At 37.0% G+C, this 24543-nt stretch overlaps 1 long non-coding RNA gene and 1 other non-coding gene across 6 annotated transcripts; one reads left to right on the plus strand and one right to left on the minus strand.

Annotated features, from left to right (window-relative positions):
- Window positions 1-4960: 4960 nt before the first annotated feature.
- On the minus strand, window positions 4961-5068 carry LOC112760065 (small nucleolar RNA R71). The gene has a single exon (XR_003180522.1). It is a non-coding gene; the product is annotated as a small nucleolar RNA R71 (small nucleolar RNA).
- A 13389-nt stretch (window positions 5069-18457) lies between these two features.
- On the plus strand, window positions 18458-23859 carry LOC112754813 (uncharacterized). 5 transcript variants are annotated; one of them, XR_011874480.1, is made up of 9 exons: window positions 18465-19530; window positions 19623-19722; window positions 20886-20953; window positions 21556-21616; window positions 22180-22217; window positions 22347-22569; window positions 22726-22784; window positions 22857-22983; window positions 23196-23859. It is a non-coding gene; the product is annotated as an uncharacterized lncRNA (long non-coding RNA). The 5 variants fall into 5 exon arrangements; XR_011874478.1 differs by having other exon boundaries at window positions 18475-19530; window positions 22883-22983; XR_011874477.1 differs by having other exon boundaries at window positions 18458-19530; window positions 21702-22217; window positions 22347-22784; window positions 22883-22983.
- Window positions 23860-24543: the final 684 nt, after the last annotated feature.

Below are 24543 nucleotides of genomic sequence, written 5' to 3' on the forward strand. Positions count from 1 at the left end.
CCCACAGGATTCCCACCACTTCTTCTCTCTTTTTCACTCTTTTCATAACTCTCTTCCCCAAATATCGCTCACCAATCAACTCAATCACTCTTCCCCATCACCTCTTCACCACTCACATCCATCCTCTCTTCCCTAAAAACCCCACCTACCTTCAAATTCAAAATATTTTCCCTCCCAAATCCAACCCTAATGGCCGAACCCTTAACCCTCCCCCACTCCTATATAAACCCCTCATTCCTTCTTCATTTTCACACAACACAACCCTCTCTTCTCCCCCTTGGCCGAATACACCCTTCTCTCCCTCTCCTCCATTTCTCTTCTTCTTCTCCTTCTTTCTTTCTTATTTTACTCGGGGACGAGCAAACATTTTAAGTTTGGTGTGGTAAAAGCATTGCTTTTTGTTTTTCCATAACCATTAATAGCACCTAAGGCCAGAGAAACCTCTAGAAAGAGGAAAGGGAAGGCAATTACTTCCACCTCTGAGTCATGGAAGATGGAGAGATTCATCTCAAAGGTCCATCAAGACCACTTCTATGAAGTTGTGGCCAAGAAGAAAGTGATTCCTGAGGTTCCTTTCAAGCTCAAAAAGAATGAGTATCCGGAGATCCGACTTGAGATCCAAAGAAGAGGTTGGGAAATTCTCAGCAACCCCATTCAACAAGTCGGGATCCTAATGGTTCAAGAGTTCTATGCAAACGCATGGATCACTAGGAACCATGATCAAAGTATGAACCCGAATCCAAGGCATTGGCTTACCATGGTTCGGGGGAAATACTTAGATTTCAGTCCGGAAAATGTAAGGATGGCGTTCAACTTGCCAATGATGGAAGAAAACGCACGCCCCTACACTAGAAGAGTCAACTTTGATCAAAGGTTGGACCAAGTCCTCATGGACATATGTGTAGAAGGAGCTCAATGGAAAATTGACTCAAGAGGCAAGCCGGTTCAATTGAGAAGACTGGACCTTAAGCCTGTAGCTAGAGGATGGTTGGAGTTTATTCAACGTTCAATCATTCCTACTAGCAATCGGTCTGAAGTTACTATAGATCGGGCCATCATGATCCACAGTATCATGATTGGGGAGGAAGTGGAAGTTAATGAGATTATACCTCAAGAACTCTACAAGGTGGCTGACAAGTCCTCTACTTTGGCAAGGTTAGCCTTTTGATGAGCGGATAATTTATACGCTTTTTGGCATTATTTTTACATAGTTTTCAATATGATTTAGTTAGTTTTTAGTATATTTTTATTAGTTTTTAATTAAAATTTACATTTCTAGACTTTACTATGAGTTTGTATACTTTTCTATAATTTCAGGTATTTTCTGGCTGAAATTGAGGGACCTGAGCAAAAATCAGATTCAGAGGTTGAAGAAGGACTGCAGATGCTGTTGGATTCTGACCTCCCTGCACTCAAAGTAGATTTTCTGGAGCTACAAAATTCCAAATTGCGCACTTCCAATTGCGTTGGAAATTAGACATCCAGGGCTTTCTATCAATATATAATAGTCCATACTTTGCCCGAGTTTAAATGACGCAAACTGGCGTTGAACGCCAGTTCTATGTTGCAGTCTGGCGTTCAGCGCCAGAAACAAGTTACAAAGTGGAGTTCAACGCTAGAAACACGTTACAAACTGGAGTTCAACTCCAAGAATGACCTCTCCACGTGTAAACTTCAAGCTCAGCCCAAGCACACACCAAGTGGGCCCCAGAAGTGGAATTCTGCATCATTTACTCATTTCTGTATACCCTAGTAACTAGTTTATTATAAATAGAACTTTTTACTATCTTTGTAGGAGATCTTTGATTAGTTTTATGCTCTCTTAGACCTTTATGGGGGCTGGCCATTCGGCCATGCCTGAACCTTCATCACTTATGTATTTTCAACGGTAGAGTTTCTACACACCATAGATTAAGGTGTGGAGCTCTGCTGTTCCTCATGAATTAATACAAAGTACTACTATTTTTCTATTCAATTCAACTTATTCCGCTTCTAAGATATTCATTTGCACTTCAACATGAATGTGATGATCGTGACACTCATCATCATTCCCTATGAACGTGTGCCTGACAACCACTTTCGTTCTACCTTCGATTGAATGAGTATCTCTTGGATTTCTTAATCAGAATCTTCGTGGTATAAGTTAGAACCCATGGATGGCCATTCTTGAGATCTGGAAAGTCTAAACCTTGTCTGTGGTATTCCGAGTAGGATCCGGGAAGGGATGGCTGTGACGAGCTTCAAACTCGTGAGTGCTGGGCGTAGTGACAGACGCAAAAGGATGGTGAATCCTATTCCAGTATGATCGAGAACCTCCAGATGATTAGCCATGCAGTGACAGCGCATCGGACCATTTTCACAGAGAGGACGAGATGTAGCCACTGACAATGGGGATGCCCAATAAACAGCTTACCATAGAAAGGAGTAAGACTGATTGGATGAAGACAGCAGGAAAGCAGAGGTTCAGAGGAACGAAAGCATCTCTATACGCTTATCCGAAATTCTCACCAATGAATTACATAAGTATCTCTATCCTATTTTATGTTTTATTTATCTTTTAATTATGAAAACTCTACAACCATTTGAATCCGCTTGACTGAGATCTACAAAGTGACCACAACTTGCTTCATACCAACAATCTCTGTGGGATCGATCCTTACTCACGTAAGGTTTATTACTTGGACGACCCACTGCACTTGCTGGTTAGTTGTACGAAGTTGTGAAACAAAATTAAGAATATGGACGTGTGTATGAAGTTTTTAGCGCCGTTACCAAGGAAGAAAAGATCACGATTTCGCTCACCAAGTTTTTGGCACCGTTGCCGGGGATTGTTCGAGTTTGGACAACTGACGGTTCATCTTGTTGCTCAGATTAGGTAATTTTATTTTAATTTTAAGCTTTTTATTTCTTATTTTTGAAAAATACAAAAATATTTCTTCTTTTTCGTTTTTTCCAAAATAATTTTCAAAAAAAAAACCATAAAAAATTAACAAAATCATAAAATCAAAAATAATTTGATGTTTCTTGTTTGAATCTAGAGTCAAGTTTTAAGTTTGGTGTCCATTGCATCTTTTTAATTTTCTAAAAAAATTATTTTCGAAAATTTCATGCATTGCATTCTTCATGATCTTCAAGTTGTTCTTGGCCAGTCTTCTTGTTTGATCTTCATATTTTCTTGTTTTGTGTCTTTTCTTATTTTTCATATGCATTCTTGAATTCTTAGTGTCTAAAAATTAAAAATCTTTAAGTTTGGTGTCTTGCATGTTTTCTTTTTTTGAAAATTTTTCAAAAATAAGTCTTGATGTTCATCTTGATCTTCAAAGTGTTCTTGGTGTTCATCTTGACATTCATAGTATTCTTGCATGCATCACATGTTTTGATCCAAAATTTTCATGCATTGAGTCTTTTTGATGTTTTTCTCTTTCATCATTAAAAATTCAAAAATAAAAAAAATATCTTTCCCTTTTTCACTCATAAAATTTGAAAATTTGAGTTGACTTTTTCAAAAAATTTTTAAAATCAAGTTGTTTCTTATGAGTCAAATCAAATTTTCAAATTAAAAATTCTATCTTTTTCAAATCTTTTTCACAAATCAAATCTTTTTCATTTTTATTTTATGATTTTCGAAAATTTCAAAAATTATTTTCAAAATCTTTTTCTTATTTTTGTTTCATATTTTCGAAAATCTCACTAACAATTAATGTGATTGATTCAAAAATTTTAAGTTGTTACTTGCCTAGTAAGAAAGGTTCAATCTTTAAACTTTTGAATCATATATTTTTAGTTTCTTGTTAGTCAAGTAATCAACTTTGATTTCAAAAATCAAATCTTTTTCAAATCTTTTTCAAAATAAGTTTCAATCACATCTTTTTCAAAATCAATTTCAAAATCTTTACTAACTTCTTATCTTTTTAAAATTAATTTTCAAATCTTTTTCAATCAATCTTATCTTTTTGTTTCAATCATATCTTTTTCAATTTCAATCATATCTTTTTCAAAAACAAATTTCAAATCTTTTCCAATCAATCATATCTTTTTGTTTCAATCATATCTTTTTCAAAATTGCCCAACTAACTCTCTACCTTTAATTTTAGAAAATTCCTTCCCTCTTTTCCAAAATTTCATTTTAATTAACTAATTATTTTTATTTTAATTTAATTTCAATTTTAAATTTCGAAATTTAACTTTAAATTTTATTTTTATTTTAATTAATTTTCGAAATTCCCTCTTTCTCATCTCCTTCTATTTATTTATTCATCTACTAACACTTCTTTTCATCTCATATCTCTGCTCCTATCCTCACCCTTGTGTTTGGATTATCCATTCTTCTTCACCCTTATTCCATTTCTTCTTCTACTAACAATAAGGAACCTCTTTACTGTAACATAGAGGATTCCTCTTCTTTTCTTGTTCTCTTCTCTTTCATATGAGCAGGGACAAGGAAAAGGGCATTCTTGTTGAAGCTGATCAAGAACCTGAAAGGACTCTAAAGAGAAAACTAAGAGAAGCTAAATTATAACAATCCAGAGACAACCTTACTGAAATTTTCAAACAAGAAAAGGAGATGGCAGCCAAAAATAATAATAATGCAAGGAAGATGCTTGGTGACTTCACTGCACCTAATTCCAATTTACATGGAAGAAGCATCTCAATTCCTGCCATTGGAGCAAACAACTTTGAGCTTAAACCTCAATTAGTTTATTTGATGCAACAAAACTGCAAGTTTCATGGACTTCCATCTGAAGATCCCTTTCAGTTCTTAACTGAATTCTTGCAGATCTATGATACTGTTAAGACCAATGGGGTTGATCCCGAGGTCTACAGGCTTATGCTTTTCCCATTTGCTGTAAGAGACAGAGCTAGAGTATGGTTGGACTCTCAACCTAAAGATAGCCTGAACTCTTGGGATAAGCTGGTCACGGCTTTCTTAGCCAAGTTCTTTCCTCCTCAAAAGCTTAGCAAGCTTAGAGTGGATGTTCAAACCTTCAGACAGAAAGATGGAGAATCCCTTTATGAAGCTTGGGAGAGATACAAGGAACTGACCAAAAAGTGTCCTTCTGACATGCTTTCAGAATGGACCATCCTGGATATATTCTATGATGGTCTATCTGAGCTATCAAAAATGTCACTGGACCATTCTGCAGGTGGATCCATTCACCTAAAGAAAACGCCTGCAGAAGCTCAAAAACTCATTGACATGGTTGCAAATAACCAGTTCATGTACACTTCTGAAAGGAATCCTGTGAGTAATAGGACGCCTATGAGGAAGGGAGTTCTTGAAATTGATACTCTGAATGCCATATTGGCTCAGAACAAAATATTGACTCAGCAAGTCAATATGATCTCTCAGAGTCTGAATGGATTGAAGGAATCATCCAACAGTACTAAAGAGGCATCTTCTGAAGAAGAAGCTTATGATCTTTAGAACCCTGCAATAGCAGAGGTGAATTACATGGGTGAACCCTATGGAAACACCTATAATCCCTCATGGAGAAATCATCCAAATTTCTCATGGGAGGATCAACAAAAGTCTCAACAAGGCTTTAATAATGGTGGAAGAAACAAGTTTAGCAATAGCAAGCCTTTTCCATCATCCACTCAGCAACAGACAGAGAATTCTGAGCAGAATCCATCTGGCTTAGCAAATATAGTCTCTGATCTACCTAAGGCCACTTTTAGTTTCATGAATGAAACAAGGTCTTCCATTAGAAATTTGGAGGCACAAGTGGGCCAGCTGAGTAAAAGAGTCACTGAAACCCCTCCTAGTACTCTCCCAAGCAATACAGAAGAGAATCCAAAAAGAGAGTGCAAGGCCATTGATTTAACCGTCATGGCCGAACCTACAAGGGAGGGAGAGAACGTGAATCCCAGTGAGGAAGACCTCCTAGGACGTTTAGTGACCAATAAGGAGTTTCCCTTTGAGGACCTAAAGAAATCTGAGGCTCACCTAGAGACCATAGAGATTCTAATGAACCTCCTTATGCCCTTTATGAGCTCTGATAAGTATTCTTCTTCTGAAGAGAATGAGGATGTTACTAAAGAGTAAGTTGCCAAGTACCTTGGTGCAATCATGAAGCTAAATGCCAAATTATTTGGTAATGAGACTTGGGAAGATGAACCTCCCTTGCTCATCAATGAACTGAGTGATCTGGATCAACTGACATTACCTCAGAAGAAACAAGATCCTGGAAAGTTCTTAATACCTTGTACCATAGGCACCATGACCTTTGAGAAGGCTCTATGTGACCTTGGGTCAGGGATAAACCTCATGTCACTCTCTGTAATGGAGAAACTGGGAATCCTTGAGGTACAGGCTGCCAATTTCTCATTAGAGATGGCAGACAAATCTATGAAAATGGCTTATGGACTAGTAGAGGACGTGTTAGTAAAGGTTGAAGGCCTTTACATCCCTGATGATTTTATAATCCTAGACACTGGGAAGGATGAGGATGAATCCATCATCCTTGGAAGACCCTTCCTAGCCACAGCAAGAGCTGTGATTGATGTAGACAGAGGAAAATTGATCCTTCAACTGAATGAGGACAACTTTGTGTTTAAAACTCAAGAATCTCCTTCTGTAACAATGGAGAAGAAGCATAGAAAGCTTCTCTCAGTACAGAGTCAACTAAAGCCCCCACAGTCAAACTTTAAGTTTGGTGTTAGGAGGCCTCAGCCAAACTCTAAGTTTGGTGTTGAAATCCCATATCCAAACTCTAAGTTTGGTGTTGGGAGTCTATAAAATTGACCTGATCACCTGTGTGGCTCCATGAGAGCCCACTGTCAAGCTATTGACATTAAAGAAGTGCTTGTTGGGAGGCAACCCAATTTTTATTTATCTAATTTTATTTTTATTTTTATTGTTCTTTCATGTTTTATTAGGTTCATGATCATGTGGAGTCACAAAATAAATACAAAAATTAAAAACAGAATCAAAAATAGCAGAAGAAAATCACACCCTGGAGGAAGGACTTACTGGCGTTTAAACGCCAGTAAGGAGCATCTGGCTGGTGTTCAACGCCAGAACAGAGCATGGATCTGGCATTGAATGCCAGAAACAAGCAACATCCTGGCGTTTAAATGCCAGGAATGCACCCTAAGAAGAGCTGGCGCTGAACGCTTGAAACAAGCATAGAACTGGCGTTCAACGCCAGAAACATGCTGCATCTGGGCGTTGAACGCTCAGAACAAGCATCAATTCAGTGTTTAAACGCCAGAATTGCATGCAAAGGTATTTTACATGCCTAATTGGTGCAGGGATGTAAATCCTTGACACCTCAGGATCTGTGGGCCCCACAGGATCCCCACCTACCTCCACTCACATTCCCTCCTCATAATCCTATATCACCCTTTCCCAAGAACCCTTCACCAATCACCTCAATCTCTCTTTCCCGTCACCTACACCCACCCACTCAAATTCAAACCATCAACACACCTCCATCTCTCCTTCTTCTCATCCTTTCTTTCTTCTTTTGCTCGAAGACGAGCAAATATTTTAAGTTTGATGTGGAAAAAGCATTGCTTTTTTTCATAACCACTAATGCCTCAAGGGATGCACTTCCCTCCACAAAACTATTGGGAGCAAATCAACACGTCCCTAGGAGAATTAAGTTCCAACATGGGACAACTAAGGGTGGAACATCAAGAGCACTTTCCTCCATGAAATTAGAGAAGATCAAAGAGCAATGAGGGAGGAGCAACAAAGACAAGGAAGAGACATAGAAGAGCTCAAGGACATCATTGGTTCCTCAAGGAGAAAACGCCACCATCACTAAGGTGGACTCATTCCTTGTTCTTAAACTTTCTGTTTTTCGTTTTTTTATGTTAAATGTTTAATTATGTTTGTGTCTTATTACATGATCATTAGTATCTAAGTGTCTATGCCTTAAAGTAGTGAATATGAATCCATCACCTCTCTTAAATGAAAAATGTTCTAATTACAAAAGAACAAGAAGTACATGGTTTCGAATTCATCCTTAAAACTAGTTTAATTATTTTGAAGTGGTGACAATACTTTTTGTTTTCTGAATGGATGCTTGAACAGTGCATATGTCTTTTGAAGTTGATGTTTATGAATGTTAAATATGTTGGCTCTTGAAAGAATGATGAAAAGGAGAAATGTTATTTGATAATCTGAAAAATCATAAAAATGATTCTTGAAGCAAGAAAAAGAAGTGAATACAAAAGCTTGCAGAAAAAAAAAGAAAAAAATGGCAACAAAAAAATAGAAAAAGAAAAAAGCAAGCAGAAAAAGCCAAAAGCTCTTTAAACCAAAAGGCAAGAGCAAAAAGCCAATAGCCCTTAAAACCAAAAGGCAAGGGTAATAAAAAGGATCCAAGGCTTTGAGCATCAGTGGATAGGAGGGCATAAAGGAATAAAATCCTAGCCTAAGCGGCTAAACCAAGCTGTCCCTAACCAAGTGCTTGTGGCGTGAAGGTGTCAAGTGAAAACTTGAGACTGAGCGGTTAAAGTCAAGGTCCAAAGCAAAAAGAAGAGTGTTCTTAAGAACCCTGGACACCTCTAATTGGGGACTTTAGCAAAGCTGAGTCACAATCTGAAAAGGTTCACCCAGTTATGTGTCTGTGGCATTTATGTATCCGGTGGTAATACTGGAAAACAAAGTGCTTAGGGCCACGGCCAAGACTCATAAAGTAGCTGTGTTCAAGAATCAACATACTGAACTAGGAGAATCAATAACACTATCTGAACTCTGAGTTCCTATAGATGCCAATCATTCTGAACTTCAATGGATAAAGTGAGATGCCAAAACTATTCAAGAGGCAAAAAGCTACAAGTCCCGCTCATCTGATTGGAGCTATATTTCAATGATATTTTGGAATTTATAGTATATTCTCTTCTTTTTATCCTATTTGATTTTCAGTTGCTTGGGGACAAGCAACAATTTAAGTTTGGTGTCGTGATGAGTGGATAATTTATACGCTTTTTGGCATTGTTTCTACATAGTTTTTAGTATGATTTAGTTAGTTTTTAGTATATTTTTATTAATTTTTAATTAAAATTCACATTTCTGGACTTTACTATGAGTTTGTGTGTTTTTCTGTGATTTCAGGTATTTTCTGGCTGAAATTGAGGGACCTGAGCAAAAATCAGATTCAGAGGTTGAAGAAGGACTGCAGATGCTGTTGGATTCTGACCTCCATGCACTCAAAGTGGATTTTCTGGAGCTACAGAACTCCAAATGGCGCGCTTCCAATTGTGTTGGAAAGTAAACATCCAGGGCTTTCCAGAAATATATAATAGTCTATACTTTGCCCAAGTTTAGATGACGCAAACTGGCGTTGAATGCCAGTTCCATGTTGCAGTCTGGCGTTCAGCGCCAGAAACAAGTTGCAAAGTGGAGTTCAACGCCAGAAACACCTTACAAACTGGCGTTCAACTCCAAGAATGACCTCTCCACGTGTAAACTTCAAGCTCAGCCCAAGCACACACCAACTGGGCCCTGGAAGTGGAATTCTGCATCATTTACTCATTTCTGTAAACCCTAGTAACTAGTTTAGTATAAATAGGACTTTTTACTATCTTTGTAGGAGATCTTTGATTAGTTTTATGCTATCTTAGACCTTTATGGGGGCTGGCCATTCGGCCATGCCTGAATCTTCATCACTTATGTATTTTCAACGGTAGAGTTTCTACACACCATAGATTAAGGGGTGGAGCTCTGCTGTTCCTCATGAATTAATACAAAGTACTACTGTTTTTCTATTCAATTAAACTTATTCCACTTCTAAGATATTCATTCACACTTCAACATGAATGTGATGATCGTGACACTACAACCATTTTCGTTCTACCTTCGATTGAATGAGTAGCTCTTGGATTTCTTAATCAGAATCTTCGTGGTATAAGTTAGAACCCATGGATGGCCATTCTTGAGATCCGGAAAGTCTAAACCTTGTCTGTGGTATTCCGAGTAGGATTCGGGAAGGGATGGCTGTGATGAGCTTCAAACTTGCGAGTGCTAGGCGTAGTGACAGACGTAAAAGGATGGTGAATCCTATTCCAGTATGATCGAGAACCTCCAGATGATTAGCCATGCAGTGACAGCGCATCAGACCATTTTCACAGAGAGGACAAGATGTAGCCACTGACAACGGTGATGCCCAATAAACAGCTTGCCATAGAAAGGAGTAGGACTGATTGGATGAAGACAGCAGGAAAGCAGAGGTTCAGAGGAACGAAAGCATCTCTATACGCTTATCCGAAATTCTCACCAATGAATTACATAAGTATATCTATCCTATTTTATATTTTATTTTTCTTTTAATTATGAAAACTCTACAACCATTTGAATCCGCCTGACTGAGATCTACAAAGTGACCATAGCTTGCTTCATACCAACAATCTCCGTGGGATCGACCCTTACTCACGTAAGGTTTATTACTTGGACGACCCAGTGCACTTGCTGTTTAGTTGTACGAAGTTGTGAAACAAAATTAAGAATATGGACGTGCGTATGAAGTTTTCAGCGCCGTTACCAAGGAAGAAAATATCACGATTTTGCACACCACCTTTCCTCACCTTATTTGCCACCTCTGCAATTCGGCTGGAATTGACATAGAAGGAGACATCCTCATTGAAGAGGATAAGCCCATCACTAAGAAAAGGATGGAGCAATCAAGAGAGCATGGATCTCAACAAGAGCATGAGGAAATTCCTCACCATGAAATCCCTGAGATACCTCAGGGGATGCACTTTTCTCCACAGAATTATTGGGAGCAAATCAACACTTTCCTGGGAGAATTAAGTTCCAACATGGGACAACTATGGATGGAGCACCAAGTGCACTCCATCATCCTCCATGAAATTAGAGAAGATCAAAGAGCTATGAGGGAAGAGCAACAAAGGCAAGGAAGAGACATTGAGGAGCTCAAAAGCACCATTGGTTCTTCAAGAATAGGAAGACGCCACCCTCACTAAGGTGGACTCATTCCTTAATCTCCTTGTCTATTTATTTTACTGTTTTTTTTATTTTTTTGAGCTTTATGTTTTATTTATGTTTGTGTCTTTCCTACATGATCACTAGTGTCTAAGTGTCTATGCCTTAAAGTTGTGAATGTCTTATGAATCCATCACCTTTCTTAAATGAAAAATGTTTTAATTACAAAAGAACAAGAAGTACATGGTTTCAAATTCATCATTGAAACTAGTTTAACTATTTTGATGTGGTGAAAATACTTTTTGTTTTCTGAATAAATGCTTGAACAGTGCATATGTCTTTTGAAGTTGTTGTTTATGAATGTTAAATATGTTGGCTCTTGAAAGAACGATGAAAAGGAGAAATGTTATTTGATAATCTGAAAAATCATAAAAATGATTCTTGAAGCAAGAAAAAGCAGTGAATACAAAAGCTTGTAGAAAAAAAAATGGCGAAAATAAAAGAAAAAGCAAGCAGAAAAAGCCAAAAGCTCTTTAAACCAAAAGGCAAGAGCAAAAAGCCAATAGCCCTTAAAACCAAAAGGCAAGGGTAATAAGAAGGATCTAAGGCTTTGAGCATCAGTGGATAGGAGGGCCTAAAAGAATCAAATCTTGGCCTAAGCGGCTAAACCAAGCTGTCCCTATCCATGTGCTTGTGGCGTGAAAGTGTCAAGTGAAAACTTGAGACTGAGCGGTTAAAGTCAAGGTCCAAAGCAAAAACAGAGTGTGCTTAAGAACCCTGGACACCTCTAATTGGGGACTTTAGCAAAGCTGAGTCACAATCTGAACAGGTTCACCCAATTATGTGTCTGTGGCATTTATGTATCCGGTGGTAATACTGGAAAACAAAGTGCTTAGGGCCACGGCCAAGACTCATAAAGTAGCTGTGTTCAAGAATCAACATACTGAACTAGGAGAATCAATAACACTATCTGAACTTTGAGTTCCTATAGATGCCAATCATTCTGAACCTCAATGGATAAAGCGAGATGCCAAAACTATTCAAGAGGCAAAAAGCTACTAGTCCCGCTCATCTGATTGGAGCTAAGTTTCATTGATATTTTGGAATTTATAGTATATTCTCTTCTTTTTATCCTATTTGATTTTCAGTTGCTTGGGGACAAGCAACAATTTAAGTTTGGTGTTGTGATGTGCGGATAATTTATACGCTTTTTGGCATTGTTTTACATAGTTTTTAGTATAATTTAGTGAGTTTTTAGTATATTTTTATTAGTTTTTAAATAAAAATCACATTACTGGACTTTACTATGAGTTTGTGTATTTTTCTGTGATTTCAGGTATTTTCTGGCTGAAATTGAGGGACTTGAGCAAAAATCAAATTCAGAGGTTGAAGAAGGACTGCAGAAGCTGTTGGATTCTGACCTCCCTGCACTCAAAGTGGATTTTCTAGAGCTACAGAACTCTCATAGGCGCGCTCTGAATTGCGTTGGAAAGTACACATTCAGGGCTTTCCATCAATATATAATAGTCCATACTTTGCCCAAGTTTAGATGACACAAATTGGCGTTCAACGCCAGTTCCATGTTGCATTCTGGAGTTAACCGCCAGAAACAGGTTGCAAAGTGGAGTTAAACGCCAGAAATAGGTTACAAACTAGCGTTCAACTCCAAGAGAAGCCTCTACACGTGTAAAGCTGAATTCTCAGCCCAAGCACACACCAAGTGGGCCCCAGAAGTGGATTTCTGCATCATTTACTCATTTCTGTATACCCTAGTAACTAGTTTAGTATAAAGAGGACTTTTTATTATTGTATTCGAAGTCTTGGTTACTCCGGTTCCCCTCTGGGGCCGAGACCAATGAACTCCATTATCACTTATGTGTTTTCATCGGTAGAGTTTCTACACACCATAGATTAAAGTGTGGAGCTCTGCTGTTCCTCATGAATTAATGCAAAGTACTATTGTTTTTCTATTCAATTCAAGCTTATTCCTATTATAAGATGTTCATACGCACCCAAGAACATGATGAATGTGATGATTATGTGACGCTCATCATCATTCTCACTTACGAACGCGTGCCTGACAAACACTTCTGTTCTACATGCAAACAAGCTAGAATGAATATCTCTTAGATATCTAATACAGGGGACTGAGTCCGAGATATTAGAGTCTTCGTGGTATAAGTTAGAACCCATAGATGGCCATTCCGGAGATCCGAAAAGTCTAAACCTTGTCTGTGGTATTCCGAGTAGGATCTGGGAAGGGATGGCTGTGATGAGCTTCAAACTCGCGAGTGATGGGCGTAGTGACAGATGCAAAAGGATAGTAAATCCTATTCCAGTATGATCGAGAACCGACAGATGATTAGCCATGCAGTGACAGTGCATTGGACCATTTTCACAGAGAGGACGGGATGTAGCCATTGACAATGGTGATGCCCAATATACAGCTTGCCATGGAAGGGAGTATGAATGATTGGATGAAGACAGTAGGAAAGCAGAGGTTCAGGAGGAACAAAAGCATCTCTATACGCTTATCTAAAATTCTCACCAATGAATTACATAAGTATCTCTATCTTTAGTTTATATTTTAATTATGTTTTTATTATCAATTCACCATAACCATTTGAATCTGCCTGACTGAGATTTACAAGGTGACCATAGCTTGCTTCAGGCCGACAATCTCTGTGAGATCGACCCTTACTCACGTAAGGTTTATTACTTGGACGACCCAGTGCACTTGCTGGTTAGTTGTGCGAAGTTGTGACAAAGTGTGATTCACGTTTGAGAGCACCAAGTCTTTGGCGCCATTGTTGATGATCGCAATTTCGTGCACCAAACATATAAAGCAATAAAAGAACATGCAAAATTGTAATGATTGAACTAATGAAGAAATTAAAGAACCCACTATGTAATATAAATAAGTAAAGTATAAAAGAGATTAACATGGCAATGTATGAAAGGTTGAAAACATAAAAAGAGGTCTTGGCTTGGAGTGAGCTAAGGATCCTTTCCTTGTTGGAACCACAACTACGATAATTATGATGGATTAGTCTCACTTGATCAACCCTCACATCGGAAGGTAAGTTAAATGAGCATAAGTGTCCTTAACCCACAAATCCTAAATTGCTTGCTAATTGCCTTAGCAACAAATTAGCGTTAGTAGAAACAAGAACAATTAACAACCCAAGAATTGACACTAAATGTTGGACATTCCAACTCTAGGTACCCAAGAACTCACTTTACCAAGCCAAGAGACAAAAAGTTTAGCCTAAAACCATGGTTGACATTTTGTCAAACACTTGGTGGGCAAAAAGCTTAAACATGAGAAAAATAAGAAAAGACTTGGAATTAAAAACAACAATTTATCTCAATCAACAATAATAGCATAAGAAAGCATAGAACAAACACCAAACATCAAACTCATCAACAAGAAAGTGAAATTGCAAAAGAGAAACAAAATTGGACTATAACTTGAATGAGAAGAAAGAGTAATGATAATATAACCATAAAGAGTAATAATAAGAGAATACTTACAATGAGTTTAGCAAAATCCAATTAACAAAAATGGAAATGGCACTTGGAATATAAAACCCTAATAAAACCCTAATGGAGAAGATGAGAAAACTTAGAGAAAATTAAAACTAAAAACCTTCTATTCTACTCCTAAAACTATACTAATGCCATGCTATGTTATGTCCTTCATTTCCCCTCCAATATGAGCTAAAAAACTACAAAAATGGGCCTCCAAAGCCTTCAAATCGCGAGTCACGTGGTTTTCTAATGAGGTCATGTGCGAACACCTGTGCAGACGCACAGGCGTGTGCGTCTGCACACTCTGCGAAATTCCCAACCTGTGCGTACACACAAGTAGCTATGCGCACGCACACTAGGCAATGCTTGACGAGACGTGCGACGTGCTCAAAATGATCCACGCGATCTGGTTGGGCTCCTGTGCGAACGCACAAGAGGCTGTGCGCACGCATAGGTCTCTGAGCTCATCTCCTTTGATTCTTCAAGTTTCCTCCATTTTGCAAGCTCTTCTTCCATTTTCTCCAACCCATTCTTACCTTACACACCTGAAATCACTCACAAACGACATCAAGGCATCGAATGGAAGGCAAATGGAATAAAAATAGATCAAATTAAGCATAAAAGAGCATGTTTTCATAATCAAGCACAATTTGGGAGGAAAGTTCAAAAGCATGTTATTCAAGGGAATAAGTACAAGTTTATGTGATGAAATCCATTCAATTCTAACCAAAAAATCATCAAATATGGATTCACCAGTCGTACCACCTTATTATCATTAACTTATAACTCGAATATAAGAATATGAAAGGTATGGTGTTATATTATGGTATCAGAGTAGTTCGTCCTTGTGAGCCTAAGGGATGGATTGCTTATGCTTCATTGCATACTCTAAGTTGTACCTGTGCTATTTAGGATATCTAATTGATATATTTAGCATGAAGTTCATGAGTATACTTTTGAAAAATTGAAGTACTTAACTTGAGATATTAAGACTGATCACCTTGATATCACTTGTTTTGTGTGGATAGGACCCGAATGGCAAGTCATGGACGAGAACGAAGAGGAAATGAGGAACCTACTCTTTTTGGAGATCAGGCCGAGTTTTTAGCGGCTATGACTAATCTCGTCAACACGATGCAAGCAAGTGCTGCAACCACGAACCAGGCTATGGAAAGGATGAATGGGAACGGTAATGGACTAGGAACCTATCAAGCTGATGGAGTTCCAATGACCTTGGTGACATTTTTGAAGATCAATCCCCCAATCTTCAAGGGTTAAACTTATCCAACTGAAGCCAGTAATTGGTTCCAAAAGATGGAAAGGGTACTGCAAGCACATCATGTACCTAAGGGTTAGCTGGTCAAATTTGCTGCTTATCAGTTGATTGGAAAAGCACAATACTGGTGGCAAAGAGCTCACTGTCTACTACAGCAAGGGAATGAGATAATCACTTAGGAGGTGTTCAGAAAGGATTTTTACAAGAAATACTTTCCGAACTCAACAACACAAGCCAATGATTTGGAGCTACTACAACTGAGACAAGGATCCATGACAGTGGCTGCTTATACGAGCAAGTTTGAGGAGTTGTACCATTTTTCGAGGGTTTGTCAGGGTGCTCCTGAAGGGTATGAAGAATGGAAGTTCATGAAGTATCAAGATGGTTTGAGGGATGATATCATGTGAGCTGTGGCGCTTCTGGAGGTCAAGAGATTTGCAAAATTAGTGAACAAGAGTTGTGTGATGGAGGATTATTCTAAGAAAAATGTGGCTACAAGTACTAATCATAGTGATTACCACAACCGAAAATGTGTAAGATCTTTTGCTCCAATGGGTCAGAATTCAAAGAGGGGAGGTTACAACCAACAACCTCAACAAGGCCAGAATAACTTCCGAAGGAACAACAACAACAATCATCAAGGAAGCAAATATGAAAAACAACCTCAGAATAACTTAACATGTAAAAGGTGTGGAAGCTACCATCCAAAAACTCAATATAGAATCAGATTGGGACTGTGTTACAACTACAGAAGAGCTGATTGTATGTCTTGGAAATGTCCCGAGAAAGCCAATTAAAATGCCAGGAGAGCCCTACAACAAGGTCGTGTGTATGCTGTGATGACGGATGATGCTCCTAGGTTAGAGACTTTGACCAAAAGTAAATGTGAAATTGGTGGTAAAGTGTTAACTGCATTATATGATACTGGAGCATCTCATTCGTCCATAGACTTTGATAAAGCTGCTAATTTAGGATTTAAGATGTCGAAATTAGCATTTAATTTACATGTGCTTACTCCTGCTTCAAAAACTGTGGTGACTAGACTAGGATATTGAGAAGTTCCTTTTAAAGTGAAGGAATTTTAATGAGGATAACCATATTTGATCTTGTATTTACTTGTAGATTATAGGGTGATAGATATAACATTGGGTAGATGGTGAATTTTTTAGTGTAGAGGCAGGTAGAAATGGAGAAAAATAAGTGAACATGTTGTAGGCTTGAATTTGCCTAGGTTTGACATTGATTGTCATTTGATTTTAGTTATGATAAATGAAATTCATTGGTTGTCTACTATATCAAGTTATGGTTTTGTGCTTGCGGATGAAGAACCTGAGTAGGTACCCTGATTGTCATTGAGGTCCTAGGTAATGTGATTATTAAGATTAAGGATTCTAATAAGAATTTGATTTAAACCTAGAGATGCACTAAGGCCCTAAATTGTTATTTGAGTCTTAGGATGAATGTAAGCATTATTCGGGTTAGTCTGAGAAAGCTTCAAAGTGAGAGATATATTTTTGTGATAGAGTGTGACGTGGATGAATAATTAGATTCTTAATGGATGACAATACGGGATTTTTCAATCTCGTATAATTACCAGCATGTGCACCAGATCATACCAAGTTATAAATTCACGATGCGTGAGTGTCGATCCCACGAGGATTAATGGATTAAGCAAACAATAGTTAATTGATTATTCTAATTAGGAGGTTCAATTTCGAATGATGAGCAAAGATATAAACTAAAATTTAAATGACTTGAACTAAATAAAAGCAATAAAATAACAAGAAAGTAAATGACATGAATGTAAGTAACTTAAAATTTAAATTATTGGAATGTAAAGTACAAGAATGTAAATACTGGGAATGTAAATAGCAAGAATTAAGAATGAGAAGAACATTGGGATCAAGAGATGTTGCATTCTAAGGAACAATAATTTTTATCTCCTCTTCAATCATGCAATTATTGATCTCTTGGAAAATCATAAGTAATTAAATTCTAATGTCTTGGTAATTCAAGCTCTCTTAACTTGATCAATTGCCAATGTCTTGATCTAATTGCTCATGAGAAGAGATAAAGATTGGTCTCTAATTTAGAGCCACACAATTTTATGAATCAAGTTATGGGTTGATTATATATCACATATCAATTACCAAACCCAAATTCACCAAATTGAGAGAAAGATCTTCAAGCTCAATTCTATGATCTCTCTCTCTTAAGTTTTCATAGAATTCAAATGAGATTCAAATTCTCTCTTAAGACATTTGAATCCTTGGAATGAAGAACGAAGATTCTTTCTAAAGAAGCAAATGAAAGAAAGACTGAAGATGAAGAATCAAACAAATTAAACCATTAAATTGCAACAAAGCTCACTTTTTCAATTGATGAGAGTTAGAAATTCATAATAAAAGAATTACAAAATGGTGTGAAAGAAGATGGAAGAGAATGAGAGTGGAAGGAGAGAGTCTGAAGACTCTCCTCCAGTGGTGTGTATGTGTAGTGATCCATAAGCTATTACCAAATTAAATGAAATTCAAATTACAATCAAACATAAATTTTCTAACTACTTCTAGATGATTCTTGTGGTCTTGATTGATTGTTAATTTTGGGCTTGATCCATTTGAAAGTTTGGAGAATTGTAGAATGAATTGATGAAATTAGGAAATTAAAATTGGGTGTGAAGCACACTGTAATGCCACGCTTTTCTTCATCAAAGGATGGCCCAAATGTGAAAATAAGGAGCATTGGCATGGGACGCTGGGAACTTCCCGTGGCACTTCAAAGGCTTTTTGGCCCAACATTAGTTAATGAAGCAATAGGCGTAGCACGTGAAGGATTTGGCATGGAACACCAAAGATTTGTGCCCAGTTATACAAACAAATGACATCAAGCATGGAGTGCTGAATATTGGCGTGGGACGCCAATTTGATTGTTGTGCATATGCGCGGTGTCATGCGTACGCATGATGCTGAATTTACCACGTGTGCGTACGCACAATTGCAGATGCATACGCACTAGCGGCGTGGGACACTGATGATCTTGCTCCTCCTTCACGTGGGATGCCACTGATTTCCCTTTTCTCAAGTTCAAATAATTTAAACATTAGCGTGGCACATTAAAGAAGCGGCGTGGGACGCTGGGATCATGCTTCCTTTCATTCTTCATATTTCATTGCATGCTTGTTTCCTTGCTTTATTATTTGCTTTGTACGCCATGCTTCGTTCCTTGCTTCATTCTTCATTATTAGTGTGGTACGCCATTGCATGCATTCCTTTGCTTCATTAATTGTTGTGTGCTTCTCATGATTCATTGATTAATAACTACCACAAAAACGGAAGATAACGGCGGAAAATTAGTAGCTGTTTTGACAACAGCCGCTACTTGTTAGTTTTCTGGCGGTTTTGGTGGTGACCACTGGAAAAAGCAGCAATTTCTTTTGGTGATGGTTCAACCTCCTTTTCTCTTGATCTCATTTTTCTTTCGTTATCGCTTACAAGAGCCAGAACCCAATGTCTCTCCTCCTCCCTCGGATTCTCTTGCCATAGCATCTTGCCACCATCAAATTTGACCTTTGACGCCGCCAACCCCATTAGACGCACCCTTTTCCCTTTTTTTCTCTCTTTGAATAAACATCCCCAAACCTTGCTAACCCTAAATCTTCTTCCCCGAGGTACCATTGGCGCTATTTATGCTCGTTCAGACGAAGACGACGACACTGGGCTCTCTATTTTATCTCGTCTGCCAGATTTGCTCGCCATCTCCTCCAATTCCTACGTGGTTCAAATCTGCTGCAGCTATATAGATTCCTGATGAAGATATTGGACTTTATGAGGTTAGTTTATGGTGTCTCCTTTATTGGATTTCCTCAAGCGAGGGATCGATGGCGGACTTACTTGGGCCTCTGAGACCTTTTGCATTCCTCAGGTTGCCAAGAAAATCGATGACATAGTATGGCTTCGGCACCTCGAGGATCCTCTTGCTCCTCCTTACTCTTCTCTTCCTTGGCCTCAACCTTGGTACCCAGGTACACAAACATGATAAATTTTTATTCTTTTTTCATTTGGGGTGTGCTAATATGTGCCTAATTTGATTTGGAATTTGGCTTTATGAATTGGATATTGTTTGAAATTGCCTGAAATGTTAGGAGGGCAAGCTGTAACTTAGTTAACTCTATTGTTAGTTGTTTTCAATTGGATTCCTTAATTATTATGGTTATTATTATCAAAAGGTTTAATTTAACTTGAATTAGTTCTGAGCTTGAGCTGCACCTGAATTTCCAGTGATATGAACTCAATGATGGGAATTAAGTTCACTTTTCATTGAGCCCAAGCTTGAGCTGAGCATATTTATTTCATTCTATTACTAATATACATCAAAAGCTAATTAAAGTGCAATGATGACTGTAAAAGATTTGGTGAATATATTATTAGGATTTCATTCCGATGAAAATATATGAGGTATTTGATTTGTTTGATAAACTAGGTTTGACAGATTTTAGGCTAAAATGGTTATTCTCTTTAGTCTATATTCTTAGCAAAGCTATTTGAGTCATGTTGAAGCTAGCCATTGGTGTTAGTTGAAGTACAGAGAAGGCTATTTGATTTGTTTGATAAATAGGTAAGGTGTGAGGAACTTATTCTAACCATTTCTAAGATTAGGCTATATGTATGTATGTGAGAGAAAGTACAGAGAAAGAAGAAGAAACGTATTCATTATTATTGTTATTAATGATAATGAAATAAACTATGTATTATTATTATGATCATTATTATATTGGTCTTCTTCTTTTTACACTAATTTTTCATATATTGTTTATCCATTTTAATTATCTTTCTTGAGTGAAACACAAATTTTAATAGCGAGTTACGAAAGATATGGCTAAAGAAAGAAAGATACATATAACATACTATTTCAAAGGAGTGTATCATGAATCATGATAGCATGCTTTTGATGCATACATTACTATGTTGGCTAATCCCAATGAACATTCTGATTTATGAGACATTATGGTACTCATTATAGTGGTGCCTTCCTCGGCCAGAGCTTCTTAATGCCTCTCTCTTTCTCTTTATATCTATTTTTCTATCTTTAATAATTCTTTCTCTTAGGATTACTTGCATGAAACTTCTAAAGCATTATTCACTTGCAAGCCTCACATGTTAATTCATATATGCATGTTTGTTCCAGGTGTTTCTGCTTCTTCCACTTTCATAAGCATTCAACAACCTCACTTATTTTAACCTAGATTAGTTGAGGTATGCAACTTGCCTCTGTGTGTTAGTTTTAGGATATTATTACATAGCATATTTGAATCATGTTTTCTTTTAGATGCCTCTTTTCCTGTTAATCTTCGTTTGATTTGTTCTATTGATCAAAAGAAGTAAGTAACTATATGATTCATCTTAAGCTTTGAAGTTGTAGTATCTTTTATCCTTTTACATTTTTTAATTCTTTAAATAGTTATTGACTTATATGATTAAAAGTATCCCAATGAATGATGATATACCTAGCTATCCAGGAATTAGAAGTGTACTTAAGTTATAAAATTTTGGGTAGGTAATTGTGTCACTGAAACTGGTATCAAACAATAGTGTAAAGGCCATGCAGATTATGCTGTTGTAAGCTCTTGTTCATATAAGTTTCTAAGTTCATTTCACTATATGGAACAATGAGAGAAAAACTCAGATTCTATTGAAATGAAGAATTAAGTTTCAAAAGAGCTTATTAAATCAATTCAAGTTATTGGGCATTTTTATTGGTCATTTTCTTGTCTAATTGTGCAAGGCAAGTAAAGGAGAGTATTTCGTCTACCTTTCAAGGCGGATGCTATTAACTCTATTGTATTTGTCTGCAACAGGTGGGGTTTTATATCCCATGCTGGTCTTTGGGATAAAAGTCACTTGATGAGACATTGAGAAGTATGTACTTTCTTCTTGATGCCCCTCTTCATTTATATCATACTGATTTCTTAAAATGAGGTGCATTAATTTATTTCAATTTCAGGTATGCTAGTATTTATATCTCTATGGTGTCTAATTTCTTATATTATACACCCTTTATGTATTTCCGCTCCCAGGAATAGGTATCCAGATCATCTTCTTCCTAAAGCATTATGTTTCTGTTTTGCGTTTTAGCTGACTCAAATGTGTTTCTGTGCTGTAGAACCTTGCGCATGATTCATACTCACGCTTACGTTCACAAACACAATATTAAGATTTAAATAGCAAGAATTTTTTTGGGTGTTTTTTGTAAGAAAGTTTGACTTATAGAATATGCTTAAAATTAATGAGTATTTTTTTTACTATGTATGTGACTTAGGCTTTTTTAGATGAATGTTCATCTTCACATAAAAATATTGGAATTCTGCTATATTAGTTTATTTTCCAATAGAATATATTTCATTGAACAATAAAAAAGTCATAATTTCTGCATTATAACTTTAACTTTTTGGATGTTTTCTTTTTCAATGGTTCTCAATCAGGAAGAACGGCAACAACTACCAGATGAAAATCCTCAAAAGTGAGTCTATGTTCTTTAGATGAAAACGCTTACCACTTTTTTTTATTGATGTGGATTTGGAATCTGAATTAATTTCTGATCCCATACTAACAAGTTTGTATTTTCTAACTTATTTGTATACCCTTGAAGGTATATATATTTGTGCTTTACTTATCTTCAAAAACTGCACATGAATGCAAAGTAGAGAAAAAGTGAGGAAGAACTAACAACACTCAAGCAAGACGCTATCGATGGAAAAATATCACCCTTAAACTCTGCCAGGAAAGTAAAGAAGTCTAAGAAGCAAAAAATACGAGAGGAGTCTTAAACATCACATTGGAGTTTAATTTTGTGCCAATATTTTTGTTCCCGGGTACATTTCTATTTTTTATTGTTAACTAAAGGATTTTGCTTTAAATGCCTAATCTATACTTCATTAGCTTTTGCCCTCAATTTTCAAGCAATTGAAAAAGGATAGCTTAACATACATGATGGTTTTATTAACTTGTGTTCTGGATAAACTTATTAGTAACCTCTCTTAGAAAAGCAAAGAGATCGAAAAGCTTTGCACGGCGGATGGAAAAAGAGGTACTTTACTTTTTTTATTCATTCTTTAGACTATTTCTACGACTTAAGTTTTCTTGATTGTGTGGAATACAGTAATGGCATAAACTTTGTTGATACAGTCGGAACAACATGGGAGAAGAGTCGAAAAAGGAGAGTTATAGATCACAGTGCACAAAAAAAAGATGGCTCCTATATCAATGATGAAGAAAGAGCAATTGGTGTAAGTACAACTTTTTATAATTGATTGATAAATTTATGAATGCTATTTTGGTTGTTTTATGTAAATAACTTTGGAGACCAATTTTTTTATTCATATTTGTGTGTCATTTTACTGTGATGAAAGTGATACAGTTAATCATCCTGTTTGGCGTGTTCTCGACATGAGATGGACCCATGATCAAAATGATTGTATTTGCTAATTTGTGTTTGTAGAAAATAATTGAGGAGATTGAACAACAGGATGAGTCTTCTAGAGTGTTGTCTCAAAATGATTCCATTGCTCAGGTTTTCGAAAAAGAGAAACCGGGTAGAGTACGTGGTGTGGGTTTTGGACCGACTCCTAGTCAACTCTTCGGTCCGAATTCACATGTGCCAGTCAATAGAGTCCAAGTAGAGGAGACTCAGAGGAAGCTGGTAGAACTGCAGGCAGAGCTGGAAGGCGAGAAGTTGAAGAGGAAGGCGGTGGAGGATGAGGCAGCAACAGAGAAGAAAAAGAGGCAACGATGGAAAGTGCTTTGATTTATCTGTATCAACGGCAGGGTGAGGAGCTCCCACTAGACATCGCTGTAGGGATGAGTTCCATAAAATGATAGAGTGAAGAATAGTGTATTAGGATTGAAGATAGTTTAGTTTGAAGCAAACTTTTTTTTTGTTAGTAACGCCATGCATGCTTGCATGATTTGTCACTCCCTTGGCACGCTTTTGGGGCCACGCTTTCAAAAGCGTGGTCTAAGACTCAAAGCGTGTCAAAAAAAATTTTTGCTTCTTTTGAGCTTATTTTATACTTTTTTCTTCTTTTTTTATTATTTCTTACAAAATTCATCAAATTGAAGGGATCAAAGCAATTTCCAACTTAAGCACCAAAATTGTTCCAAAATTAAGCATTATGTATTTATTTTTTATATGAAAAAGTATAGAAACACAAAGTAGATAGCTTTTAATAAAGCCGAGGATTTAGGGCTAAAGGTTTTGCGATGGCTTTTAACTAATATGATTTCGTGTGTTTGCTGTCGATTGGATTAGACTTAGTTTTGAGGTTGGACTAACGGTCAACGCATTACTTGTTCTTGGATTGTTTGAGCATTCAATTTGATTAAGATCTAAAGGATTAGAAAGATTGATAGTCGCGCAGAGTTATTATTTGGATTCAGTGATGGTGAGGACACGTTAGGTGAGCATACGGATCTTAGGTTGGATGTTGAGGAAGTTTCTCTGGATAAGATTGCTAGGAGTCGAGGAGTTATTTAGGAGCTATATGAAAGTTGGAGAGTAAATTTTGAGAGCAAAAATTCTAATTACGTGGGTAGGATGTAAGACCCGAAAAAATGATAAAAGTATTAATTGGATAATTAATCATTAAATTAAATAGTCAAAATGCGCCCAGACGGGGTCAAAAATTAAAACTTAGGAATTTGAAATTTTAACGATTATATTTGGATTCGGAGAATTTTTTTGAGTGGAAAAATATAATTTAACCGGCAGAACCGGCTTAAGTCTGTCTAGCTCTGCTAGTGAGACAATTAATTATGAATGAAGAAGGTTAAGAAACTAAAATTTATAA

Source organism: Arachis hypogaea, chromosome 16 (genome assembly GCF_003086295.3).
Source record: "Arachis hypogaea cultivar Tifrunner chromosome 16, arahy.Tifrunner.gnm2.J5K5, whole genome shotgun sequence".
NCBI classification, from domain to species: Eukaryota; Viridiplantae; Streptophyta; class Magnoliopsida; order Fabales; family Fabaceae; genus Arachis; species Arachis hypogaea.